The following is a 27,235-nucleotide window of genomic DNA, read 5'->3' as shown; positions in this document are numbered from 1 at the left end:
GTCTGAGCACATTTGCAAAAGGTTTGACACTAGTCTTTTGTGCCCCAGACAGGAGGGGGACAAGACAGGGAGGAAGGAAATCCTAAACATATCTGGGGGTAGAAACCTCCAGAAACTTCTCCTACTTCAAAGCTGCCACCAAGTATAAATATTTAACCCTCAGGCCCAACTCTTCAGCACACCTCTGGACCTGTGGTAGACTCAGAAGGACTGTTGTGCTGCTCTGCTGCAAGAAAGACTGCTGCTCTGCTGCCCTGCTGCTCTGCTGCTTGCTGTCCTGCTGCCTGAGTTAGAGTGACTGGACCTGTATCTTGAACCCAGTGTTGTAAGGTTTAACAGGGCCCTTGCATAAGTCTCCATATTAGTTACATATTTAAACTTGACACTTGGTTTTAAACAATGACTTTTTACATGCCTTGCACTTACAATCTCTCCAAGGCTAAGGAACAATGAACACGATGCCCTTGCATTTCGTTGTCCAATTTTGAGATAGCTCTGTGTCTCAAGACAAACAATCACATCAGCGCTGCACATCTGATGCAGTGCAACTCGAACAGTGCTTTTATAATATAAACCACAGTTGGGCCAAATTTGACAGAGGACACTTCTGCAGATTATCCTGGAATGCTCTGTTTGTGACTGAGATGCAGCCCTGACTAATTTCCATCCTGCAAAGGGTGGAAGCCTGCTCTACACCACACTGGCTTCCTGCTACATCACACACAGGTATGAAGTTGGGTTGTCCCAAGAGATCTGGCAGAGGATACTCCCACTATGCTCTCGATAGTGTAGGCAGTATTAAGTAGGAGTATAAATATAATCTGAATCACACTGTAGTGCTATAATGGTTAAACTGTTTATCTTTGCCACCATTATTGTAATGCAGGTTACAATGCTTTGTTTTATCCTATGAATAATTGCAGTTCATGCTTTTTACACAAGAATACAGTTGTTTCAATAAATGTTTGAAAAGCCAATTTGTATATTTCTTGTGTCTCCCTTGGGCATGCCTGAGTGACAACGAAAGGGTAGATCTGTTTCCATGATTTCCTTGGGGAAGTAGAGTGGTCATGTTCTGAGGTTGCAGATACCATCTGGTCCACTGGAAGGTTACAGGTTCAGATGGTGCACTGTGAGCAAGCTAGGAATTTAACCAACATACTATGGGCCCGATTCTGATCTCGTAAGGAAGGCCTCCAAACGGGATTTGTAAAGAGCAAATTTGATTCAGATCCTATCTTTCCGTCCAAATCGTCCCCCATTACAAACGACCAAGTACGATGCGAAGATCGCGTCCACGCCAACCAATTGTTTACCAACCCAAATCTATCCGTCCGACTTGTACGGAGCCAAATCGTGCCACGCAACAGAGCCGAATTCCGAACGGGCGAGTACGATGCACGATTCGGACAGCTGTATCAACTCGGTCTCAGCGAGTGTAAGCAGCTGTCGGAATCGGACTTCGGGGGGCCAGAGCACGCCCCCCTTCACCCAAAGCGCTCGGAATCATTCACGGGGGTGCGTATGTTTCCCCCGATCCAAGTATGCACAGTGTGGCGGGCAAAATGGGTTGCCCGCCACGGTGTGCATGCTTTTCCCCACCCACCCCCTTTTTGCTATGGGAGCCTGTGTACGCGTCCGTACACAAGCTCCCATAGAATGCTATGGGAGTCCGGCCGAACCGAGTCTGTAACCATGTGGTTGCATCGTACTTGTTTGGTTGGACTCGCACTGTTGGAAAGCTTTCCAGGTCCGATTCTTAAGGAGGGCTCACCAAGTGAGAACGGAATTGGCCCCTATATGTGTATATGAGTGGACTCATACACCATATTATTGTTATATTCCTGAGTTAGGCCCATGTAGCAAAGCAGCTTATTTTTTACATTGTCCTCACAAATAACATTTCCAGCTGTGACCTTTTGCACTTATTTGCATGCACGACAATGTTGGATTAGTTTCTCTGAAATTAAACTTGGTTTTACATCTAGCTTCTCATAACATTATCACTAATCTATGTACACATCACAAGGCTGCTCTCTATTATAAAAGATGAGTATCCAGATAGATTAGCAGAGGAGGCACTTCCACTGACACTGAGGTCCTTGCATGCTTAGAAATCACCACGCAGAGGTCTGACATCTCGTGAGGGGTGTCCAGTTCATGACCAAGATGGGGGTCCTTCACTCTATCCCATCAGGTAATGGGGTTGGTTTGTCCCTTGGGGAGATTCATGGTTATACACCTACACACATTCTAGGTACACTTAGAGTAGGATTTGCATAGTAGGAGTACACTCGATTACTGCCTTGTTTTTATGCCTGCATATATACATTGTTTAGCGCCATGGTAGAACTATATCTACTATTTATGCTTTTGATGCTTATAATCACGTTTATCTGCTTCTGTCTACTAATCATTGCAGCTCATGTATTTTCTGCAAGAATAACATTGGTTCAATAAATATTATTGAAAACGTCCCACTGTGTATTCTCTGTATATTTTTCTGAGAATAAGTAAGCGCGAGTGACTGAGCGAAAGGTTCTGTACTTTTTCCACTATCCCTGAGGGGCCAGGGTTGTTATGTACAGTGGTTGCCAGAAAACCATTCACTCCCTGGTTGGTTAGGGGGGTTATGGTGCCACTGTGAGATAGCTGGTCTATAGGCCAACATATCCTGCAGGGGTGTCCGGAATCAGTCTTGACACCATGACCTTAGATTATGTTGTCCAAACAATGTGCAGGTCCTACGGATTGGTAGGAACCACACAACATAATGATGGTTATGTTGTTTTGGATACACGGTCCTTCTTGATTCGTAGGAATGCATGACACCAGGATCACCAGAGTGAGGGGACAATTCAGTATATCGATGAGCAAGTTCTGTCAGAACAGCACTAGCAGCTTGTTTTCACTTCCCCAGGGGTGGCAGCCCATACTGATTAGAAAACCTTCAGACACTTTGACATTGCAGATTGCCGACCAAGTGTAAGGATGTATTTAGAGGCTGTGCTCTGGAACACTATTTCCCCCTTGGATCTAAAGTGCATCTTTAATTTGGAGAGAGATAGTTATATAGAATGGACTGGTTGTTTAGAATAAAATCACTTGGCTGGAATGCTTTATCAACTTGTAATGTTTCAGTAAAACAATGGCGTAGCTGGGGGGGGCGGTGGGGGCGGTCCGCCCCTGGCGGCACTATTTTCGGGGCGGCCAGCGGCAGCTGCGTGGCACTGGTGCTGTCACTGAACAGCCAGTACACCACACGTGTTACTGTACGTGCAAGCGCACCTGCTTGCACCCAAATGCCGCACCACACAAAATGCTGCTCCACCTAACATAGTGGTGGTGCGGCGCCGGGCCCGGCTTACTGTTTATGTGGGTCCTAGGGCCGTCAATCTTGTAGCGAGCGTAAAGCGCTACCAATGACGGCCCTGGGAACAATTTGTGGCCAGCCCCGCGGTGTCTACTGCAAGCAAAGCTACATGCCTATCTTTCCCTTCTCCATAAACCCCCTCGTTTTAGACTCTTCCTGCTCCCAGCCCGACCAGTCCTCCCCAGTCCCTGCGGTGTGTTCGAAGGCAGAGTGAAGGTGAGGGTGAGTGTGTCTTCTCTGTTTATTTAAACTTTTCATTTAGTATCGCGTGCACGAATTCAAAGCACATTTCCCGAGAGTTTATTTTCCGTCACATTGAGAAGAGCTGTGAACTGGGAGACAGAAAGCATCGGTGGGGGTGGATAGAAGGTAATAGGGTTACAAGAGAAGCAGACACAAGGGGAGGCGGTGCAGGCAGAGGGGGAGATGGTGCACGCAGAGGGGGAGATGTGCAGGGGGTGAGATGGTGCAGCAGGCAGAGGGCGAGACAGGACAGGCAGAGGGGAAAATGGTGCAGGCAGAGGCTAGATGTGCAGAGGGTGAGATGGTGCAGGCAGAGGGAGAGATGGTGCAGACCGAGGGTTCAATGGTGCAGACAGAGGGGAAGATGTGCAGAGGGTGAGATGGTGCAGGCACAGGGGGGGTTGGTGCAGACAGATGGTGACACGGTGCCCTCAGGGGGCGAGATGGTGCAGGGAAGGGGGACGTGGTGCAGGAAGAGGGTGAGATGGTGCCAGCAGAGGGAGAGATGGTACAGGCCAAGAGTGAGATGATGCAGGCAGAGGGTAATGTAGCGCAGGCAAGCGGGAGATGCTGCCAGCAGAGGGGGAGATGGTGCAAGCAAAGGGGAGATGGTGCAGGCAGAGGGTGATGTGGCGCAGACAGAGGGTGATGTGGCGCAGACAGAGGGTGATGTGGCGCAGACAGAGGGTGATGTGGCGCAGACAGAGGGAGAGATGGTGCAGTCAGAGAGTTATATGGTGCTCTCAGAGGGCGAGATGGTGCAGGGAAGGGGGACGTGGTGCAGGAAGAGGGTGAGATGGTGCCAGCAGAGGGAGAGATGGTACAGGCCAAGAGTGAGATGATGCAGGCAGAGGGTAATGTAGCGCAGGCAAGCGGGAGATGCTGCCAGCAGAGGGGGAGATGGTGCAAGCAAAGGGGAGATGGTGCAGGCAGAGGGTGATGTGGCGCAGACAGAGGGTGATGTGGCGCAGACAGAGGGAGAGATGGTGCAGGCAGAGGGTGAGATGGTGCAGGCAGAGGGTGAGATGGTGCAGGCAGAGGGTGAGATGGTGCAGGCAGAGGGTGAGATGGTGCAGGCAGAGGGAGAGATGGTGCAGACAGAGGGAGAGATGGTGCAGACAGAGGGAGAGATGGTGCAGGCAGAGAGTGAGATGGTGCAGGCAGAGAGTGAGATGGTGCAGGCAGAGAGTGAGATGGTGCAGGCAGAGAGTGAGATGGTGCAGGCAGAGGGGAGGTGGTGAAGGCAGAGGGGGAGATGGTGCAGGCAGAGGGTGCGATGAGATGATGCAGGCAGAGGGTGAGATGGTTCAGTCAGAGAGTTATATGGTGCAGGCAGAGGGGGAGATTTCTGCAGGCAAAGAGAGATGGTGCGGACAGGGGGTAAGATGGCGCAGGCAGAGGGTGAGATGGCGCAGGCAGAGTTATATGGTGCAGGCAGAGGGCGAGATGGTGCAGGCAGAGGGCGAGATGGTGCATGCAAATGGTGAGATGGTGCAGGCAGAGATGGTGCAGACAGAGGGGAAGATGGTGCAGAAAAAGCCCGTAGCCGGAGGTAGGTGTTTTGGGGGGGCACGATCCCCAATAACAACACTTGGGTCTTGGTGATGGGCATGGGTTTCGATCCCTCACAATATCTTTTAATGAAAGACATAATATGGTGAGATTTAAAAGAATGTTGCACATTTTGAAGTATTTTTTAACTGTTATTATTCTATATTTACAACTGTTTGTAATAATATATTGGAAATGGCACATTTTAAAGCACAGTGAGCAAGGGACACTGCTACTTTCAGTAAATATGTGTTAAATGCTCTCCAATACAACTGCTGAAAAGTAAACACACATGAATGTAATTAGACGTGGTATTGTGTGCTCCCCCTCAGCACTCCTTTGGGGAAAGCTGTGACAAAGGCAGCGTTTCTAGGTACATTTTGTAAACAACCATTGATAATAATTTAGGGCCTCGTTTATGAAAAGTGTGGCATCGCTGGTTAAAAACAGCGATGCAACACTTTTCATTGCGCCCTCCTTGCAACACAGTGGATGCGTCGTATTTACTGTATGGAGCTCCATGTCCCAGGTAGTCAACAGATACGTCAGGAATCCTGACGTATCTGTTGGCACAGTAATGACGCATTGCTGGAGTGTGCCAGAAACTTGAGGCAACTCTAGCAATGTGCCATTGACCATGGGCGAGTCCCACGTGAAAGGCCCTGCATCAGTCCTTAGGCCTGCTTGAAGCAGGCGGAAGGATTGTGATGCAGTCAAGTTGTAGAAGTGGCGCAGTGAAATCAGTGGCGTAGCACTATTTTCGTGGTGGCCAGCGGCAGCTGCGTGGCACTGGTGCTGTCGCTGAGCAGCCAGTACACCACACGTGTAACTGTAAGTACAAGCTCACCTGCTTGCACCCAAATGCCGCACCACACAAAATTCTGCACCACCTCCACCTAACTTGGTGGTGGTGCGGCGCCGGCGTACTGTTTATGTGGTCATTGGTAGCGCTTGATGCTCGCTACAAGATTGATGGCCCTGGGCATAATTTTTGGCCAGCCCCGCGCTGCAGTGGTGATGCACACTATCGCGCACGCCGCACACCACCACGTGCGCTCTCTTCTGAGTGGAGGAGTCTCGTGCCGGGAAATACAGATCTGCTGCAGACACTGTCTGCATTTCACACGGGTCGGATGTCCGGTCTGTTTCCTTTCCCTTAACCACAGTGTTACTGGGTAGGAAGTGCTTTCATTGGATGTCTGTTGAGCGCGCAGCTCTTCCACTGTATGTGAACAGCAGAGTGGGTGACTGCCTCGTCGCCAATGGCGTTCAAGCGTTTGAGCAACCAGGCGTTATAGCAGTCCATAGGACGCACAGGTTTTTGCATGTGGGGCATACTGAATTTTCTCTGATTTGCCTTGTTTGTGTAACAAGAAATGTAACCAATATATTTTCTCTCCTTCTTTCCTATTATTTTATAATCAGTTTTTGTTTTGTTATTTTGTGTACTGTTTTTATTTCTGAAAAACCTTCGCATAAAATGATTTATGAACATAGGTTGCATCTTGGAATTTATTTGTTATCCCTTTTTACCCTGGTTCATCAGTTGACATAATATTGACACGAGCAACCCCCTTGAGCCATTCCCTTAAAAGCAAACAGCAAAACTTGTCCAAAAGAGCATTTGATCTGATCAATGTTTGCACGAATGCAGGCCATCTGCACATTATCTGAGTAAAATGCATCATTGCAGCGCGCTACAATTCTCAGCTCGTCTGTATTATCAGCAGCTGATTAGTATTAATCACGTCGTGGTCCACACTATATTTACTTCTGGGTCGATAAATCGAGTTCCTTATTGACTAGTGCACTAATAACACTTGTTATGTACGGCGTTATAAATTTTAAATTATAAGAGTACAAATGTATATGTACCAACTAGTGCCTGTCATGTGCGACACCGCCAACCAGTTTTGGCTATTAAGATAATATTTTTGGCACATACTTTCAATGTTTAAAACGCAACTACAATTCCTAGAATGTGGCCAAAAAGGCAAGACAAGCTGGAAGTGTGGCCACATAGCATTTGACCATATCACTTGAACTTGTGCTTGGAATCATGGCAGTCGTAGTCATAATTTGAACATAGCCTGTAGGTGTTGCTCAAGTCACAGATTTAGCCAATGGCGATAACGGTGCGTACTTTTTGTGAGAAATCAAACCATTCTCCACTGAACGGATGGAGTGGAACGTAGAATGGCGGGAATACGCAAGGGCCTCTCCTTGTGGCGCGCGATACTCTTTTATCCTGGGTTAGAGGGGATTGTTTGCAAAAGTGTGTGGATGAAATTGTTTTTCGGCTCCATGTTTAGTCACCTTTTGGATGACCGCAAATGTTCTGTCGTCATATCGCGCACAAACAGAAAATTGTCCCAAGGCGCTTGAATGATAGTTACTTCTGCCCAGATTCAAACGATTTGCCCACCTTACCGGTATTTGAACCCATGACATGCGTGTTGCCGCACAGTGCTTCTTCCCAACAGGCCCTGTTACAGGAATTTTTATTCGGGTGGGCCAAGGATACATTCGGGTGGGCCACTGCACGCCCGATCGTTACTTATATGCCAGGCCTGCTTCAGGGCCCTCCTTTATCTCTCCTTAGTCTTACAAGGGCTCATTAATACACATTATTTTCTTTCCAAATCCCTTTCTAAATGTTATCGTTCTCAAAATAGAGTATATTTCTTTGTAATGTCTCTTTGATGGGAATTGGAGGTTTCTGAGGTGGGAGTATCATGCAAGTGACACTTCTTGGGCTCTCCCTCATGACCTCCTCAGGATTTCCTCAGCTGAGAACAACCAATAGCTCTTTCAAAACGCTTATTGCAATTGTGAACTGAGCACTCAGTGAGCAGTGAACTGTTCACAGTTCTCTTTGTGCTCAGTTCAAAACTGCGAGCTGAGAATTGGGAGAGCAAACAGCAGCTGGCCGCTCTCCGAGAGCTCAGTTCACATTTGATGTTATGCTGCTATGGTTTATTAATACAAGCATGAATACCTTGGATTCCTGGCACTATAGAACAACTTAATAGGAAAAAACAGTGTAATAAAAACAAGGAAAATCATAGAGAATTATAGATCAAAATGATACAATACAGATTACATACAAGTCTTAAGTTTTTTTTTATGCACAATAGGGGAAGGTCATTCTCTAGCCAATGCAAATTAGAAGGCCCTGTCCCAAAAGGAAGCTACTTTATTCCTGAGGACATTCAGCAAATGTTTATTTGTGGCGTGCAAAGTTAACATTGTGCTGTATTATTAAAGTGAATCCCTGATACAAAGAGGAGAGAAAGATTAGATAGAGCGGTGTACAATCAATGGGGTATTTTATGCCTCACAAGAAGCCAGCAGAGGATCTCACAATGAGTGTAACTTGTCCAGGAGTCTGAAAATGATACAGGGACAAGTTCAGCATATTTCTGTGTGGCCCAACTTCTTGGCAGGGTGGACGGCGTTCACCTTGAGAATAGTGGGTGGACGCACGCAGCAAACTCAGCTCCGACCTTTGCTTTCACCTGCAGTGGAGTAGAGAGTGGTGTCGTAACTTAAACCCTGCCAATCCACCCCCGCTGCTCGCCGTCCTTTTTCCCCAGCTCCGCCCGCCCCTTGCTACTGGCCATGGGCGGCAATCTGAGGGATAGCCCCGGGCGCCAGAAGCTCTAGCTACGCCACTGCAGTAAAAAGGTACATCTTCTTACGTTTACTCCAGAGCACTGGGCTGACTGCCTTGTCATAAGAGTGTGTATCCATCAGCTTAGTGGGAGCTGGAGCCTTGTCTGATGTTTTTCATTTGCAATCATTTCCCTGTGTGAAGCTCAGTTGCAGACAAGGTCCATGTGCTCAGTTAGCAATAGTTTTCGACAGTAACTGATATTTGATTCAGGACTCAGGTTTGGGTTCATAGCGCTTCATATTTTAGGATGTGAGGATCTACGCTGAGCTTCTGTGCAGAGATGCTTACATTTGATCCTTGCTTCCACCAGGAGCCAGTATAGTGCTTTTGAGGGGTGGTTTAATATGGTTGCATTCACGAAGGTTCAGTCACACACGCTGGATGCTCCAAAGGGTGGAATAGCTGCATATTGACCCCTATTATGGCTTGGGCACAACCAAGCAAAGAACAAAAATATAGATCTCAGCATCGAAGATGAACCTTTTCTGCAAATGACCTGTTTGCATTAGATTCAGTGTAAAATATTGTAGATGGTTATTATAATTGTTGGAGAGGATTTCACCTTAGGTACCATTTTTCTGTGAATCTGTCCGTTGGAAATGTGAGTGCCATACATGTACGATTCCCAGGCAATGATTTTAACATGCATTTGACTAAGTAAAAGACATATTTTCTTCTGCTGATGTACACAAAACAATTTGATCTCAAACCAGTTTCATACAGCTTCTGAAAAGTGCGCCTTAAGCTCTTTTCTAAATTGGGGCACAGTGGGTGAAGTCCTGATGACTATGGGGATGTTGCCCCAGATCGTGGGTACATACATAAACAAATATTTGCAATGCAATCGGTCTCGCCTTTGGTTCCTTACGTTTATTTAGCTATGCAGCACATTAGTCTTGTTCAGCCGCGGCCCGTGGAGGGAGTTCTGTGGGGCGGAAAGGCGGGGCGTGGGGAGGTGCAGGGTGGGGGGTTCTAAAAACCGGAATATGGATAATTGCAGGTAAGTAAACAATAAAGTAAATAAAACGAAGTTCGTTACGCGCCCTGCATCGCAAAATGCGATGCAACGCGCGCTACGAAATTTGTTTTATTTATTTTATTGTTAACTTACCTGCAATTATCCATATTCCGGTTTTTAGAACCCCCCCACCCTGCCCCTCTCCCGCCCCGCCTTTCCGCCCCACGGAACTCCCTCCACGGGCCGCGGCTGGTCTTGGTGCTGAAACATCTACTGTTTTTTAACATGGAGCGAAAGTAAGCACCAAACTGCAGAACACTCCAGGTATGGGACCACATGGAGAGACATGCTGCCTATCAGTTGGAAATTGTATTGTCCAAAGCTCTGTTTTTAATATTAATCAGGTCCTTCTGTGGACCTATCACTGAAAATACAAGATTTGAAAAACATATTATCGTCCACGTGTGCTAGTGGGACACAAGTTTCTATGGCCTAGAATATATGCAATGCTAAAGTGATTCTGTTATTTTACTGACCTCTGCTGGTTGTTTTCTATCAAGAAAGTTAAATAGAGGCAGTTGCCAGTAAAACAAAAAAATAAAGTCCCTAAGTAGAAAGCAATTCTGGTATTTTACTGACCTTTACTGGTCGTTTCTATAAAGACAGTTAATTAGAGGCAGTTGAACAAGCAGAAAGCATTTCTGGTATTTTACTGACCTCTACTGGTTGTTTTCTATCAAGACAGTTAAATAGAGGAAGTTGCACAGACAAAAAAGTCCCTAAGAAAAAGCGGAAGCAGACAAGTCCTGGGGCTGATCTGCAGATCCCACAAAGTACATACAACAGATCTTCCAGACAGCTCAAGCGCTGTCTAGAAAGGCCTGTTGTGCTGGGTTTTTTTTCGCACTTCACCTCCAGTCGAAAGATGCCCTGGCAGCAAGAGTAACAATAGTCACTGAGATAGATGAGCTCCTCAGACAGGCAGGTGATGCAGCTGGTTTTGAAGATGCTGCAGATTGAAAGAGAAGCCATTGGAGTTCATCAGTATGAAGGTGATGTGGTCATGTTTTTTCAAGCCCTTGATGAGGCATCTGCTGTATATTTGCCCACAAGGTGGGCTGGTTTGACATCTGGGAGGCTGTGGAAAGGGCATCGCCACCATTCAGATGTAAGAATATGAGGACTTCAACATCTGCATCTGAAGTTAATTTCCTATCATTAAGATCAGTTATGAAATTCATCATTGTGCTAACCAGATGTGGATGTGAATTGTGTCTATGGCCTGTCTTATCTTGGTATTGACACACATAGGGAGCATTTAGAGTTCCTGTAGGGTGGGGTCAGTGATATCAATTATCAGTGCTCCTGTCCCACCAAATGTGGTTCACCTACTCTGTGGGTTTGCACAATGGAGCTTCACTTGGCTCCACTGGGGTAAACCTTTGAAATGGCCGACGATCTGTCACTGGGCTGCCAGGTTATAGCTGTCTCCCTGCCTCATGTAGAGCTGGTGAACACACTCATTTTCCCTAGTAGAGACAGCCTTCTGCTTTTCAGGTTGTTTTTAGAAAATGACAAAAAAAACATTGCAGAGTAGAAGTATAAACCTGGCGCCCTTTTGGCAAAGTTCAGTGAATTAAGTGGAACTCATGAAATGTCAGCACCAAAGAATGCACAAAGATCCCGATCTTCTTGGCAGTGATCTCTAAATATGGTTCGTGGTCCTCTACCAGGGGAGAAATGGTCATAGCCTTACCTGACCTCGCAGGTCAGCCTGCCATCAGCCAGGATCTAAATAAGCCCCAAAGGCGTTGCAGGATGAGTGTAAACTAAGTTGCCAAATTATATAAAATGTAAGTGTTGTTGCTTTAGTCACATTTAAATTATGTTCTGAAAGAATATCAGAGATATTTTTCAAAGTTAGGAAAGCAGATGGAATCATGGGCAAATGCCCATTGTTATTAAATAGATGGTATATGTTTCCCAGACTATGTTGTTCTATGTCCCAAGTCTTCAGATCAGCTAACAGAAACATGCAACATCTATATAGGATGCTAATATTCAGGTATTCCAGGCAAAACATGGGTTATGCATAAAAACCCACTAGGTTCGGCAAGAGTTCTCCAGCACCCTCTTAATTGATAAAAGGGATGGTAGTAAATTTATGAAGGATTTCTATTGGTTAATTTAAATGCTTGAAACTCCATCATTCACATGTAGGGATTTGCCTAAAAATTAAATTGTTCACACCATACCACTACTATACTAATAACATTATCAACAACAAGATAAATAAGAATACAACTAATAATGATCTAAATGTAATCATCAACAATGAAAACAATAACACTATTGGCCCGTGAGGGGGACCACTCGGCCCCCCTCCCCTTTGATTATTTTTTTAAAAGAGGCCAGCCCCAGGGGATAGGGTCCCCGGGGCCAATAGTGGCCCAGAGAAGACGGCCACACAGCCCCCCTTCTCTATTAATATATTTTAAAAAAGGAGGTCATGCCCCGGGGGATGCGGTCCCTGGGGCCGAAGTCAGCCTTGGTAGCCCCCTACCTGTTTTAAAAAAAATTTTTTTTTTAAGTGTCAGGCCCTGGGGGTGGGGTCCCCAGGGCCCCAAAAATACTAAAAGAAGGGGGGCCACACAGCCCCGTCTAAAAATATATATGAAAAAGAAAGCCCGCATTTCACTGGAGGCCCCGCCCCCTCCCTGCACCACTCTGCAAACGTGTCCCCTGGTGCGTTCTAAGTTGGGGAATTAAGTCCCCTTAAATACTGATGGCCCCTGGAGGCCAACTAGCCCACCAGGTACATCCAGTAAGTGCCACACAGCTGGATTGCAGAGAGGTGGTCCGAGGCCACGCCCCTTTTTACACCACTCTGCAAATACACCTCTTGGGGCACTGCTGGTGGGGCGATGAAGCCCTCTTGTGTCCTGAGGACCTCAGGACACAAGTGGACTTCATCCCCAAGCAGCAGTGTGCCAGGAGCCGCATTTGCAGGGGGCGTGGCCTCGGACCACTCTCAGCAATCCCTCTGTGTGGGTCTTACTGGAGGTAAGAGGTAGCTAGTTGGCCCCTAAGGACTGCCAGCAGTGAAGGGGACTTCAATCCCCATCGAAGAGCACGCCAGGGAGCGTGTTTGCATAGTGGTGGGCAAAGGGTGCGTAGCCTGTTATAAGAACTTAGCAATCCTGCTGTGTGGTACTTACTGGAGTTAATAGGAGCGGTAGTTGGCCCCCAAGGATGTCCTTGGCGGCCAAGTACCCCTCTTGTTACCTCCAGTAAGTCCCACACAGTAGGATTGCTAAGACGTCCTCGGAGGCCATGCCCCCATTCTCCACCACCCTGCCATGAGTCTCCTGGCAGACTATGGGAGATGAAGTACACTTTACTCCTGAGGGACTTTGGGGCCAAGCAGCCCTCCTGGTACCTCCTGTAAGTCCAATGCAGAAAATACTGGGACCCCCTTTATACGAGATAATTTTCCAATAGGTCAGGGAGAAAAGGGGAAAATGAAGCCAATCTACCTAATAATACTCCCTCTTGACCTAAACAACAGTTATTTATATATAAACTAGCACACAAAGCACAAAAGTGTATTCTTAATATTTTTTTTATTTTTCGTATTTTTATATTTTCATTTTTTCTGTATAAAAATATAATCAATTTTGAACAGATAAATCAATTTTTCATAACTGAACGTTTTCACTTATACTTTACACATTGTTCATGTCAATTCGATAAGACAAAGATATTCTTTTGATTCATGACAAAAAAAGGAAAACAAAACCCAGGGAGAAAGAACACTGCACATACAAACTCTTCATTCATGCAGACACATATCAGACATTCCGTACACATATATCTCAGTAGCTTTACCACTTAACACATATTGAGTGGTAAAATAGTCCTAATAGCCCCCAAAAAAAGGAGCTGCTACAAAAAAAATTTTGTAGGATCTACAAGAAGATTTGGTCAACGCGTTTCGGTGGTATAAGCAAACGTGGACCAGCTACTTCTCTTAGCGCAAGTTCTCAAAACCTGGGGTATCTAAAGAAAAGAGAATTTTTACATACAAAAGACAAATTAGTCACTAGTCTCTAAACATTATTATTGTCAATACTGTGTGCTATAATAAAAGACACCGGTTGGGCCAATCTATACAACTGAGCATTCAAGTAAAAATGAGAAGAAGAAAGAATAATAAAGATAGTCTGAGAGAATCAACACACAAATTAGTACGATATGAAGTACAATTTCTAATGAGAGAGAGTTACCTTTGACAGAAATTAAAAAGAGAAAGTGTGTGAGTGGAAATAATCCCTATAATACTCTACTCTACTCTGATCAGAAAGGTATGGATCTATGTAAGGAAATCCTGTTTTTTTGGTAATAGTCCTATAAATACAGTAAAGAAGGATACTTACTATTTAGGGGGACAATATCACCCTACAAAGCCTGCTGTTTGTACTGTAAGGCGTAATCACAGTGGAAATTCTTCCTCTTATTTGTCTGTTTATCTGTAGATGTCCTAGTGAAATTTAAGGCAGAAAAAACCTAAATCAAGATTATAGCATATTTTAATTATCGCTCCAAGTTCTCTATTTAGGTACTGCTAGTTCTTTTTATATTGACCGAGGGCAACGATATCCACATAGAGTTTACATACCGATAGTGGTTAGACTCTAAATCCCACTAAATGTAGTATGCGGCTAGGAGACATCCAACAATGATTCCGTAGTACTCCATGTATCTGTGTGGGGAAGTTAAAAATATACTGCATCATAGTCTGTCTCCTATTTATCAATTGTTACTCACTATCCCCAGATTTAAATGATTGTAAATACCTTTAAAAGAAAGTTTGTTTAAAGATCACCAAAGTATATTATTTCCATCCATAACCAGATATAGGCAGAGTCTCAACCGTACAAATACACGCTGTTGCAATTCTTTACGGTGTTCCTAAAAGAGATACAGAGAGACAGCCAAAACGATAACGGTCAATTAATATTAATGACCCATATATAAAGTCTGTGTCCCAAAGCATGAGACCAATAGTAAAGTCAGCGGACGTCCAAGATCATGACTGTGCTTCACTAAAATAGTGGGGATGAGTATAAGGGGGTATGTCAAGATGCACCCTTTACTTAAAAGTACACTTTCGATAGAGACCTGCTATTTTTCACCATTCTATATAGGTCTAAGCCTACCTTCGTTTGGTGGAAAGTTACAATGCTTAGCTCTTAAATAAAGCTAAGTACCCAATTAGCCCAAGGTAATAGTGAGGCAAACGCTGGATTGGAGTACTAACAAGCAATAGTAGACCCAAATTACCCCAGTTTAAAGAGAAAAATAACAATTCAAACGTTTTTTACTCCTGACTCATCAGCGCTCAAAACATCTAAGTCCTTCAGTCACACGTAAGCATCCTCAGATCGTCCTGCTGTCAGGAAGTGAGCCTACACCCAAATGCGTGTATCTACTTCTACTCCTCCCTCCGTAGTCAAGATTGTCAAAGCCGTATCATCTGTGAAAGAGGCAGTCATTAAAAACTTGTTAGTGAAATTGGGTATCCAACTAACCAAAGGTAATAGTGAAGTAGGCGCTAGCTTGGATTACTGACAAGGAATAAAGGAGCAAACATACAATTTGCCCCAGTTTAAAAAAAAAAGGAAACAAAAATTCAAGCTTTTTACTCCTAACTCACCAGCGTTCAAAACATCTAAGTCCTTCAGCCACATGTAGGCGTCCTCAGATCGTCCTGCCGTCAAGAAGTGAGCCTACATCCAAATGCGTGTCTCTACTTATACTCCTCCCTCCGTAATCAAGATTGTCAAAAACCGTATCACCTGTGGATGAGGCAGTCACTAAAAAGGGACTAACAAATTTACGCTAATCAAAGCGCCATCTTTGAAAGGTGTAATATATTATATCAGCAGAGACCGCATTAGTCCGACTTAGTATGCATACTGTACAAAGACAGGGTTTTCTAGAGTATAAGTACTAGTATCATGCCTGAAATAAGCAAGAAAGGTCTATGTGAAGGCCATGAATTACCGGCACACCGATTCTTAATTACAGAGAAGGGATTTATTGTCAGCGCCATCTTGTAGTGGTGTGTGTCAGGTCATCTAAGAAAGAGAAAAGGGGACTAACCCTGTACCGCCACTATTGCACGCCATCTTGGAACAGTACACCACAAACAATCAAACCCAACCTTCGAGCTCCCAAAAAAAGACTTCCACCCAAAATACACAACCCGAGGAGGCATGCACACCTCAGCCCGACCTACTATACCAATAAGTGGATGAGGCAGTCACTAAAAAGGGACTAACAAATTTACGCTAATCAAAGCGCCATCTTTGAAAGGTGTAATATATTATATCAGCAGAGACCGCATTAGTCTGACTTAGTATGCATACTGTACAAAGACAGGGTTTTCTAGAGTATAAGTACTAATATCATGCCTGAAATAAGCACGAAAGGTCTATGTGAAGGCCATGACTTACCGGCACACCGATTCTTAATTACAGAGAAGGGATTTATTGTCAGCGCCATCTTGTAGTGGTGTGTGTCAGGTCATCTTAAGAAAGAGAAAAGGGGACTAACCCGGTACCGCCACTATTGCACGCCATCTTGGAACAGTACACCACAAACAATCAAACCCAACCTTCGAGCTCCCAAAAAAAAGGACTTCCACCCAAAATACACAACCCGAGGAGGCATGCACACCTCAGCCCGACCTACTATACCAATAAGTGCACACACAAACCGCCACGGAAAGGAACGTATCAAGGCCAACAAACTCGCACCACTACTGCAAGCAAGCAGTCCATGTATGACCATCTGTCCACGAAATCTGAAAACAGAATATAGAAAATCCCTCGAGCAAGGGCACAACTTCTCTTACGACATGAACTATCCACGCAAAGCTATCCGACAACTGACAGACTCAACATCATAGTGTACAACCAGCTGTATATATATATATATGTCTCCATCAGAGTTGATAATACATATGCTCACTCAGAAAGAACAAGGAGAATATAAAAAACCTGTAATAATCTAATAGATTACGCTTGATTATAGGTAAACACTGTTGCCAAGTGAACATTTTACTCCAGGACTGTAGGGGAAGCCCAACATAAAGAAAAGTCAGCTCATTTAGAAAACTCATTAAGACTATTCCCAATAGAACATACAGGGAAAGTCTCAGGTAATAGTTACACTAGGTCCTAAGTCTCGTGACGAGGTAACCGTGGGTTGTCCAAATTATATAGCTATTACCGGTAAATCCCTCAATCAGATTCCTAACAGAATATAACAGGAATCCATAGGTATAGGCAAGCCTAGCATCGAGGGTTGAAATGGAGAATATCTACATAAACAGTTACCAAGTTTTAGTAATATTCCATTGAATTTCCTCATTAAGGCCATGTTTCACACTGTCGAAAGTAAAAATCCAGAAAGTCTCTCTCCTTTTGTGCAGGGTTTCCATAGGGACCCCTGCTTGGCCCTTCACTTTCTCCAGAATGCACCATTTAATGTCTTGTTCAGTGTGATGTTGAGTACAAAAGTGGTGAACAAGAGGAGCAGAGGCCTTACAAGTACGGATCGCAGATTTATGTTCGCTAAAACGTACCCTGAACTCACGTGCTGTTTCTCCTATGTAAGCTAGATTACAAGGACATAGGAGGATATAAATGATGTTACGACTTCTACAGTTTGTGAGATCTTTCAATTTGGCAGTATGTCCCTGATACACAAATACGTCTGTAACCAAGGCAGTGTTACAAGCGTGACAGGAACCACAGGTATGGTTTCCCATTATGGCTGGTAGACCGTTAGGGTAGTTTGACGCATAGTGTTATTTAAGCTTGATCGTGTATGTACTAATATATCGCGAAGATTGCGATTTCTGCGGTAGGCTACCAAAGGTTGCTCTAGCTGAGTTTCATCCGTGTCAGTATTCAAGATTTTCCAGTTTTTTTGGATGATGTTTTTAATCTTGAAATTAAGGGGGGAGTGATTGATCACACATACCACTTGTTCTTTAGGGGTGCGTTTGGTTCCCTCCAATAAGGCATCACGATTATAATACTTAGCCCTCTTGTATGCGTGACGCACTAATCTCTTTGGATAACCTCTTGCTAAGAGTCTTGATCTAAGGGCATCACCATGAGCATGAAAGTCCAGCATGTTAGAACAATTTCTTCTTACCCGTAGGAACTCTCCAAATGGAATAGAGTCCTTTTGGATGTTAGGGTGATAGCTCTGGTACTGTAGAATCGTATTCTTAGCAGTCGGTTTCCTGAATAAACTGACCTCTAGGAAATGATTAGATCCCGAAATCAGGATGTCCAGGAATTCCACAGAATGGACACTACTCTTTACTGTAAACTTCAAATTATCATCGCTTGCATTCAACCATAAGATGTATTCATTCAGAGATTCATTGTCACCCTTCCAAATAAAAAAAATATCGTCAATGAAGCGTCTCCAACTCTCTACATTGTCAGAGAAGGGGGCCGCCTCATTGAACACATGCTTGATTTCCCATTCACCCATATAGGTGTTGGCAACGTTAGGAGCAACCGAAGCACCCATGCTGGTGCCCTTAACTTGTCGGTATAGGGAACCCTCAAATTCAAAAAATTATTCAAAAGGACAATTTCCAAGCAATTTAAGATGAAGTTATCTGGTCTGTCCTCAGGAAACCTCTGAAGTAAGGAGGAAACAGATTGCAACGCTTGACATTGAGGTATGTTGGTGTACAAGGCCTCAATGTCAAGCGTTACTAGAATTTCAGTCATGGGATTGAATGGTCTACCTTCAAGTTTGCTGATGACATCACCAGTGTCGCGAACAAAAGAAGCATACGTCTGGGTGAGAGGACAAAGGAAGGAATCTACATACTTAGAAAGGGGTTCAGTGCTAGAGCCTATAGTTGATATAATAGGCCGCATAGGTGGATTATGAATATCCTTATGAGTTTTAGGAAGCCCATAGAGAGCAGCAGTCTTCGGACAGGTTTTGTTTAGAAACAGGTATTCCTGCTGACAGATGTCACCAACCTCCAATGCTCTAGTTGTTAATTCTTGAATTGTCCTTTTGAGATGGTGTATCTCTCTGGGATGCGATTTTTTATAGTGTTGTGGAACAGCTAGCATATTAAGGATTTTTTTTATCATAGTCACTCTTATCCATAACGACTATTCCACCACCTTTGTCACATGGTTTCACAATAAGATTGTTGTTAGATTTGATCTTCTGCAAGGCATTATTTTCAATGGAGGACAGATTATTTCTTTAAAAAAATATTAAGAATACACTTTTGTGCTTTGTGTGCTAGTTTATATATAAATAACTGTTGTTTACCTCCTGTAAGTCCTACACAGCGGTATTCTTGAGCACTGGTTGGAGGTCGAGCCCCCCTTCTCTACCACTCTGCAAATGCAACTACTAGTTAAAGAGGCATGTTTCTGCACCTCTGACTTAGAGGTAGTTTTAATCCCCCTGCCCTATTATGTACTAGGGATTTACAGGGGAGGTCATGCAAATCACAGGGGTACTCCAACCCATAGTGTACCCTTGTTTATGTAGGTGTTTTCACTGTATTCTAAGCACTTGCTCTAAGCCTCGTTAGGCAGAGTCAGTTACCACCTGTACTCATCAGCAACAAGTTGGGGGCACAGGATGACTTTGCAGCAAGGCCTCTTTCTGCACCTCTGTTGGTTCTTTCTGCATTTGTCTTGCCTCTTTCTGTGCCTTTCTTCCTCTTTCTGCACATGTCCTACCTCTGTAGTCATAGTTAGAAATTTGCATTTAAAAACCTTTGAAATTCACTGAAAAAACCATAGGTTTGAGGGACGTTATAGTTAGAAATTAGCATTTAAAAAACCATGTAAATTCACTGAAAAAAACATAGGTTTGAGGGACGATATAGTTAGAAATTAGCATTTAAAAAACCTTTGAAATTCACTGAAAAAACCATAGGTTTCAGAGACGTTATAGTTAGTTGGACATTTCAATCGTAGAAAACCAGAGAAATTCAGCCGTTATAGTTAGTTGAGCTAACTATAACTCACACCCCCGCAATGCACTGCTGATTACGTCACATATTACATCATTCATGACATGGTCAGTGACATCACTGATGACATCTCAAATGACATCACTGATGACATCATCCACGTGATAATCTGATGCACCTCCTCACACCCTAATATAACCTTTGATACACCCACTCTAAAATACAGACTACCATTTTTGAAACCATAGACACACCAATACCAGTTACTGCATACCCACTCGCTGATTCCTGACGGGAGGAAACACCAAATAATGCACAAAGCGGAGTATAAAGTTTTATTGTGAAATCAAACAACTAATTGAAAATTACCTTGCATCATGGGAAATTAAGTTTTACTTATGGTCATGTGACTTTGAATTTAAATTGGCGCGCACGACGCACTTTGCTGCTATGGTGTTTCCTCCCGTGAACAAGGCTCACGCCGAAACGCGTAGGGGACATGGAAACTTGCGCTGTCACCTGTGAAATAAATGCTTTATCCCGGAAATGGGCCTCTGAGTTTTGTTTGCTGCTGGCATTTGATGGGCTGCTCCATGCCCATTGTTTAACAGAGGCCGCCCTGAAGAGTTGGGGGCTCCGTGTACTTGGAGAACTGTTTGTGATGTTTAATTCTCGGAGCATGACTCACTCTCGGTCACCCGCCTACAAAGGATTGCCAAGTGGTGAAAGGGTGTCTGATGTTGGAAGGGAGTCGGGAGAGATGACCTCTCTTTCAGACCGTTCTGAGAGATAAGCGTTGTTTCAGAGGCTGCAATACCAACAAGCATTATGCATTTAAGCAAAGCCACGGACCTGATACATTAACCGCCTTACGAACAGTGCAGGTAATTGAACTTTGAAAATAATGCACAAAGCGGAGTATAAAGTTTTATTGTGAAATCAAACAACTAATTGAAAATTACCTTGCATCATGGGAAATTAAGTTTTACTTATGGTCATGTGACTTTTAATTTAAATTGGCGCGCACGACGCACTTTGCTGCTATGGTGTTTCCTCCCGTGAACAAGGCTCACGCCGAAACGCGTAGGGGACATGGAAACTTGCGCTGTCACCTGTGAAATAAATGCTTTATCCCGGAAATGGGCCACTGAGTTTTGTTTGCTGCTGGCATTTGATGGGCTGCTCCATGCCCATTGTTTAACAGAGGCCGCCCTGAAGAGTTGGGGGCTCCGTGTACTTGGAGAACTGTTTGTGATGTTTAATTTTCGGAGCATGACTCACTCTCGGTCACCCACCTACAAAGGATTGCCAAGTGGTGAAAGGGTGTCTGATGTTGGAAGGGAGTCGGGAGAGATGACCTCTCTTTCAGACCGTTCTGAGAGATAAGCGTTGTTTCAGAGGCTGCAATACCAACAAGCATTATGCATTTAAGCAAAGCCACGGACCTGATACATTAACCGCATTACGAACAGTGCAGGTAATTGAACTTTGAAAATAATGCACAAAGCGGAGTATAAAGTTTTATTGTGAAATCAAACAACTAATTAAAAATTACCTTGCATCATGGGAAATTAAGTTTTACTTATGGTCATGTGACTTTTAATTTAAATTGGCGCGCACGACGCACTTTGGTGCTATGGTGTTTCCTCCCGTGAACAAGGCTCACGCCGAAACGCGTAGGGGACATGGAAACTTGCGCTGTCACCTGTGAAATAAATGCTTTATCCCGGAAATGGGCCTCTGAGTTTTGTTTGCTGCTGGCATTTGATGGGCTGCTCCATGCCCATTGTTTAACAGAGGCCGCCCTGAAGAGTTGGGGGCTCCGTGTACTTGGAGAACTGTTTGTGATATATATATATATATATATATATATATATATATATACATACATACATATATATACATATATATATATATATATATATATATATTCACTGAAAAAACCATAGGTTTCAGGGGTGTTATAGTTAGCTGGACTTTTCACTTGTACAAAACCATTGAAATTCCCCCGTTATAGTTAGTTCAGCTAACTATAACTCGCGCGCCCGCAATGCACTGCTGATGATGTCACATATTACATCACTCATGACATGGTCAGTGACATCACTCATGACATCACTGATGACATCTCAAATGACATCACTGATGACATCACTGATGACATCATCCAGTGAATGTGTGTTTTTCTGAAAATTAAATATGTTTTATATATGTATATCTCAAGGTCGATGGAAGAATAAATGGGTATATAAGTGTCTAAATGGATGATTTGTTTTTGAAAAATTGATTGTGTAACTGACTGATTAAGTGTATCATAGTGAATACATGGCTTAGTGAGTAATGTTTAAATATGTAAATATCTGTATCAGTCTCTCACTTTGTGTATAAGTGGCTGCATGGGTTGGTGAGTAGCTACATGGGTGTCTATATAGGTTATTAGTTGGTTTTTTGAGTATCAGTCTGAGTGTCTGCATGGTTCGGTGGGGGGTATTACGTAGTGCATAGGTGCATGAATGAGTGACTCACTGTTTGTATGTGTTGAACACAGCATGTGTGCAGGACTGTATGGGTGGATGAGTGTGTGTATGGGTGTGTTAGTGAGTGAATGACTGTCTCAATAGTGTCTTTATGAGTAACTACATATGTTTTAAACTAGTATATGTGACTATTGGTGTATATATGTGAGTATATGTGAGAGTGAGAGATTGAAAGAGTTCCTGTATGAATAAGTATGTGTTTCTATAAGTGATTGTTTAAAAGACTAAGTATGTGTAAGTTTCCGTAGAAGTAAGTATGGTGGTGTGTGTATAACTGTATATGCAAGTAAATGTATGTTTGATTCTTTATTAGCATGAGTGACTATGTGTGTGAGTAACTCTATGGATGAGTGGCATTGTGTAACAGGATGTATAGGTGTATGAGTACATATGATGAGTGAGTACATGTATGAGTGACTGTATAGGACTGTTGGTGAATGAGGGGATGTGTATGTGGATCTTAGAATTACTGAAGAGGTTGTTGTAACTGGTATTGGTATGTCCATTGTTTTGAAAATTTTAGTCTCTATTTTTGAATGTGTGTATCAAAGGTTATATTAGGGTGAGAGGAGGTCTGCCACTCTATCACAAGGATGATGTCATCAGTGATGTCATCAGTGATGTCATTTGAGATGTCATCAGTGATGTCATGAGTGATGTCACTGACCATGTCATGAGTGATGTAATATGTGACATCATCAGCAGTGCATTGCGGGCGCGCGAGTTATAGTTAGCTGAACTAACTATAACGGGGGAATTTCAATGGTTTTGTACAAGTGAAAAGTCCAGCTAACTATAACACCCCTGAAACCTATGGTTTTTTCAGTGAATTTCTGAGGTTTTTTAAATGCTAATTCCTAACTATAACGTGCCTGAAACCTATGGTTTTTTCTGTGAATTTCAAAGGTTTTTTAAATGCTAATTTCTAACTATGCCTACAGAGATAGGACATGTGAAGAAAGAAGAAAAAATGCACAGAAAGAAACAAAAGAAGTGCAGAAAGAAGCAACAGAAGTCCTCAAATACGAAGATAAGTGCAGGAAGAAGGATAACGTGCAGAAAGAACAAAAAGAAGAGCAGAAAGAAGCTTTGTTGCAAAATCATCCTGTACCCTCAACTTTTTCAGACGGATACTGGTGGTAACTGAATCTGACTAACCAGTCCTAGAGCCAGTGCTATGTTAAAAGACACTTAGAATACAGTGAAAACACCTACATACACTAGGGAACATTATGCGTTGGGGTCCCCCTGTGATTAGCATGACCTCCTCTGTAAGCCCCTAGTGTATAATAGGGCATGGGGATTAAAACTACCTCTTAAAACAGGCCACAGGGCGTTTTTGCACACGTTAACTCAGGCCCCGTCCCCTCCCTTCACCACTGTGTAAACACGCCCTGTGTCCATTTTTAGTTGGGAGATTAAGTGCATTTGAATCCTGAGGGTCCCTAGGGTCCAACTAGCCCACTAGGTACCTCCAGTAAGTGCCACAGAGCTGCGTTGCAGAGAGGTGTAAAAAGTGGCACGGCCTGGACCACCTCTCTGCAATGCAGCTCAGTGGCGCTTACTGGAAGCACTTGGTGGGCTAGTTAGCCCCCAGGGGCCCTCAGTATTGAAGGGAAATTATATCCCCAATTTAAAACGTGCCATAGTGCGTGTTTGCACACGTCACCTCAGGCCCCGTCCCCTCCCTTCACCACTGTGTAAACGCGCCCTGTGGCTGTTCTAAGTTGAGAGATTAAGTCCCCCTGAATCCTAAGGGTCCCTAGGGTCAAACTAGACCACTAGGTACCTCCAGTAAGCGCCACAGAGCTGCGTTGCAGAGAGGTGTAAAAAGGGGCTTGGCCTCAGAACACCTGGCTGCAGCGCAGCTCCCTGGCGCATACTGGAGATGCCTGTTGGGGGCGCGTTTGCAGAGTGCTGCACGGAGGGGGCATTGCCTCCGGCACGATGCCAGTCTTTTATTTATTTTAGTTTTTTAAGAAGGGGGGCTGTTTGGTTCCCCTTCTTATTCTAATTTATTGGCCCTGATGACCCCATCCCCCAGGGCCAGTCTCCTAATTATATTTTTTTGACCCCAATCCCCAGGGCCGGCCACTGTTTTTTATTATTTTTAAAAAATATATATTTATAGACACACCTAGGACATGCTGGACAAACCGTACGTACCTATCACCATGACGATTTGCGTGATATTCATTAAAAGGCGACTATGCATGCAATGAATCCACGTGGAATGTATTTACACCACTAGTGAAGCTCTGACATGTCTGATGCCCTACCGTGCCTAATCCTGGTAGACACCCTTGTCGTTTATTTATACAAACATGGGTAGCTATTGACGGGCACATTTAATACACATGCACACCAAGCCATTCAAAGGGGATTCGACAAAAATTCGACCAAAACTATGCAAGAAACCCCCCTCACGGTTAATAAAACACACATCCACTGCCGGATGTGTAATACTTTTTATTTTACTCTCTGGAAAGGGGACGAACATCACTTGAGAGTCACAGCGTGCTCCTGACAGAGCCCAATGCTGTGTTACACCCACCATTGCCTGCCGAGTGCCACACACCTCTGTGTTGAATTCCACTAGCTAGTGCATATGCTATGACACTCTCTAGCCCATGTGCACTGTAACACCACCCCGTGAATATGTCATGCCACACTTGTCTTCGCACGGGTTATATTGCCCCATCTAACGTGCCTTTCTCGATGCCTATGTTATAACGCACAGTGCTATGCCATACATATTACAATCTGGGATCCATATCTTTGTCACAGTGCATATGCAACGTTACACTCCCCAGCACATATTTTATATTACAACTTTAGAGACTAGTTAGGTTACACAACACTGCCCTGTGCATATTACACTCCAAGGCGCATATCGCATAGCACGTGCTAGTGCCTGTGCTATCTCGCGCTCTCCAATGAATCTGTCATTGCGCACAATGTATTGCATATTATATTTCACGCCCGGTTCATCTTATATCACACTTTTTGGTGCATAGTTTATACCATACACTATATCTAGTTTTCATTTTCAATCGTGCTCTCAGGACTATGTTCTATATAACACTGTGTTCACCTACCCTTTTCACGGGCATTACATTTTGCGATAGGGGGTGGAGGGTCAGGGGGTGTTTCTGCCAAGTGAGCCCGGAGTCACAGTCACAAACGTCCTCTTCTTCCTGAATAAAAGTGAGATTATGCTGCATACTTGTTCATATTTTAAGTAGTTCGCACAGACACAATGTTTTAAAAACAATAAAGTTCCTAATACCCGCCTTCTCTGAACAGTTAGCTTGCTGCCCCATCCCCTTCCTCCCTATCCTCTGTTGTGTGAATCCATGGACTAGCCTCCTCCCTCCTGCCATGCATGGTCTGATGTGCTGCCACTGCCCTCAATTTAGTATGATGTACCAGTCCACTCCTCCTGCCCTCCATTGCCCAATTCTATGCCCCATCATTGACCTCCTGCTTAAACTCTGTCCTTAGCTTGCTGCCCCTATTCTCCTTCCCCCTGCCCTCCGATGTCTTTGTGCATGCCCCTGCTCCATCCTTTTTGCCCACCATGTCCCATGGACCTGCCACTCCTATCTACTCTGAGTGCTCTGTTGAGCTGCCACTCCCCTCCCACCTGCCTAGCATTGTCAGATGACTGTAACCTGTCCCTGCCACCTCCACCCTGCCTGTCCACATGCCATGCCCCTATCCTCTTACTCCTGTCCTACATGGTCCATTGTACTGCCACACCCTTCTGCCCTCCCTGGTCTGTTGTGCTGCAACTGCTCCTCCTGCCTGCCCCGTGTGGTCTGTTGTGAGGTCCCTTCCCCTGAACTTTCTTGTCTGTGCACAGGTCCTGACCCTCCCTTCTATCCTCCATCGTCCTTTGTGCATGCCCCTCCACCCTCCTTCTTGCCCATCATAGCCATTGTGCTGCCACTAACCCTCCCACTTGCCATGCATGGTCTTCTGTGCTGCCATGGCCCCTCCCACCTTCCCTGTGTGGTCAGTTAGCTGCCCCTGACCCCCTCCCACCTTCCCTCCATGGTCTGTGTGTATGCCATCACAGTCTCACTGTTGCTCTTCATGGTGTGTCTTGCTTCTAGTGCCCATCCTGCCTGACCTCCATGGCTATCTTGCTGCTCCTGCCCTGCCCCCTTGCCCCCAGCCCTACTCCCTCCCTCCTGGCTTGTCTGTTCCATTGTAATGCCCCTGATCCGTCCCTCCTGCCCTTTATGGTCTGTTATGCTGCAGCTTTCTCTCCTGTCTGTCCATTATGGTCAGCTAGCTACCATTGCCTCTTGCCCCTCTGTTCTCTGTTGTCCATGTGCATGGTCCTGTCCCCTCCCTCTTGCTTTCTATGGATTGTTGTGCTGCACTCCCGTCCTGCATGCCCTGTGTGGTGTATTGTGCTGCTGCAAACCCTGATGCCTGCCCTGCAGGGTCAGTTTGGTGCACCTCTCCATGTCCCTCCTGTCCTCTGTTATCCAAGTCCATGTCCCTATCCCATTTCCTTCCATGATCCAATGTACCATACTTGCGAACATTTTGAACTTGGTAAGAGGGAGATTTTGAAAAAAAACTGGGGTATTGATTTTCCCCTTTGAGTTACATTGAAAAAGAGGATATTGTAGACAGGAGACAGATCAAATAAAGCCCATTTGAGCTTAAAAACATTGGACGTTTCCTGGCTGAATCGGGTCTGTTGGCATGTATGGTTGTACTACCATTGCCTCTTCCTTCTGCCCACAATGGTCTATTACATTGCCACAGCCTTGAAGGAGGGTAGATTTTGTATCACAGGGGGCCCCTGGCCCGTTCTGTCCACACCTGAAGTATGAGA

Source organism: Triturus cristatus, chromosome 3_2 (genome assembly GCF_964204655.1).
Source record: "Triturus cristatus chromosome 3_2, aTriCri1.1, whole genome shotgun sequence".
NCBI classification, from domain to species: Eukaryota; Metazoa; Chordata; class Amphibia; order Caudata; family Salamandridae; genus Triturus; species Triturus cristatus.
This window is presented reverse-complemented; position numbering follows the sequence as displayed.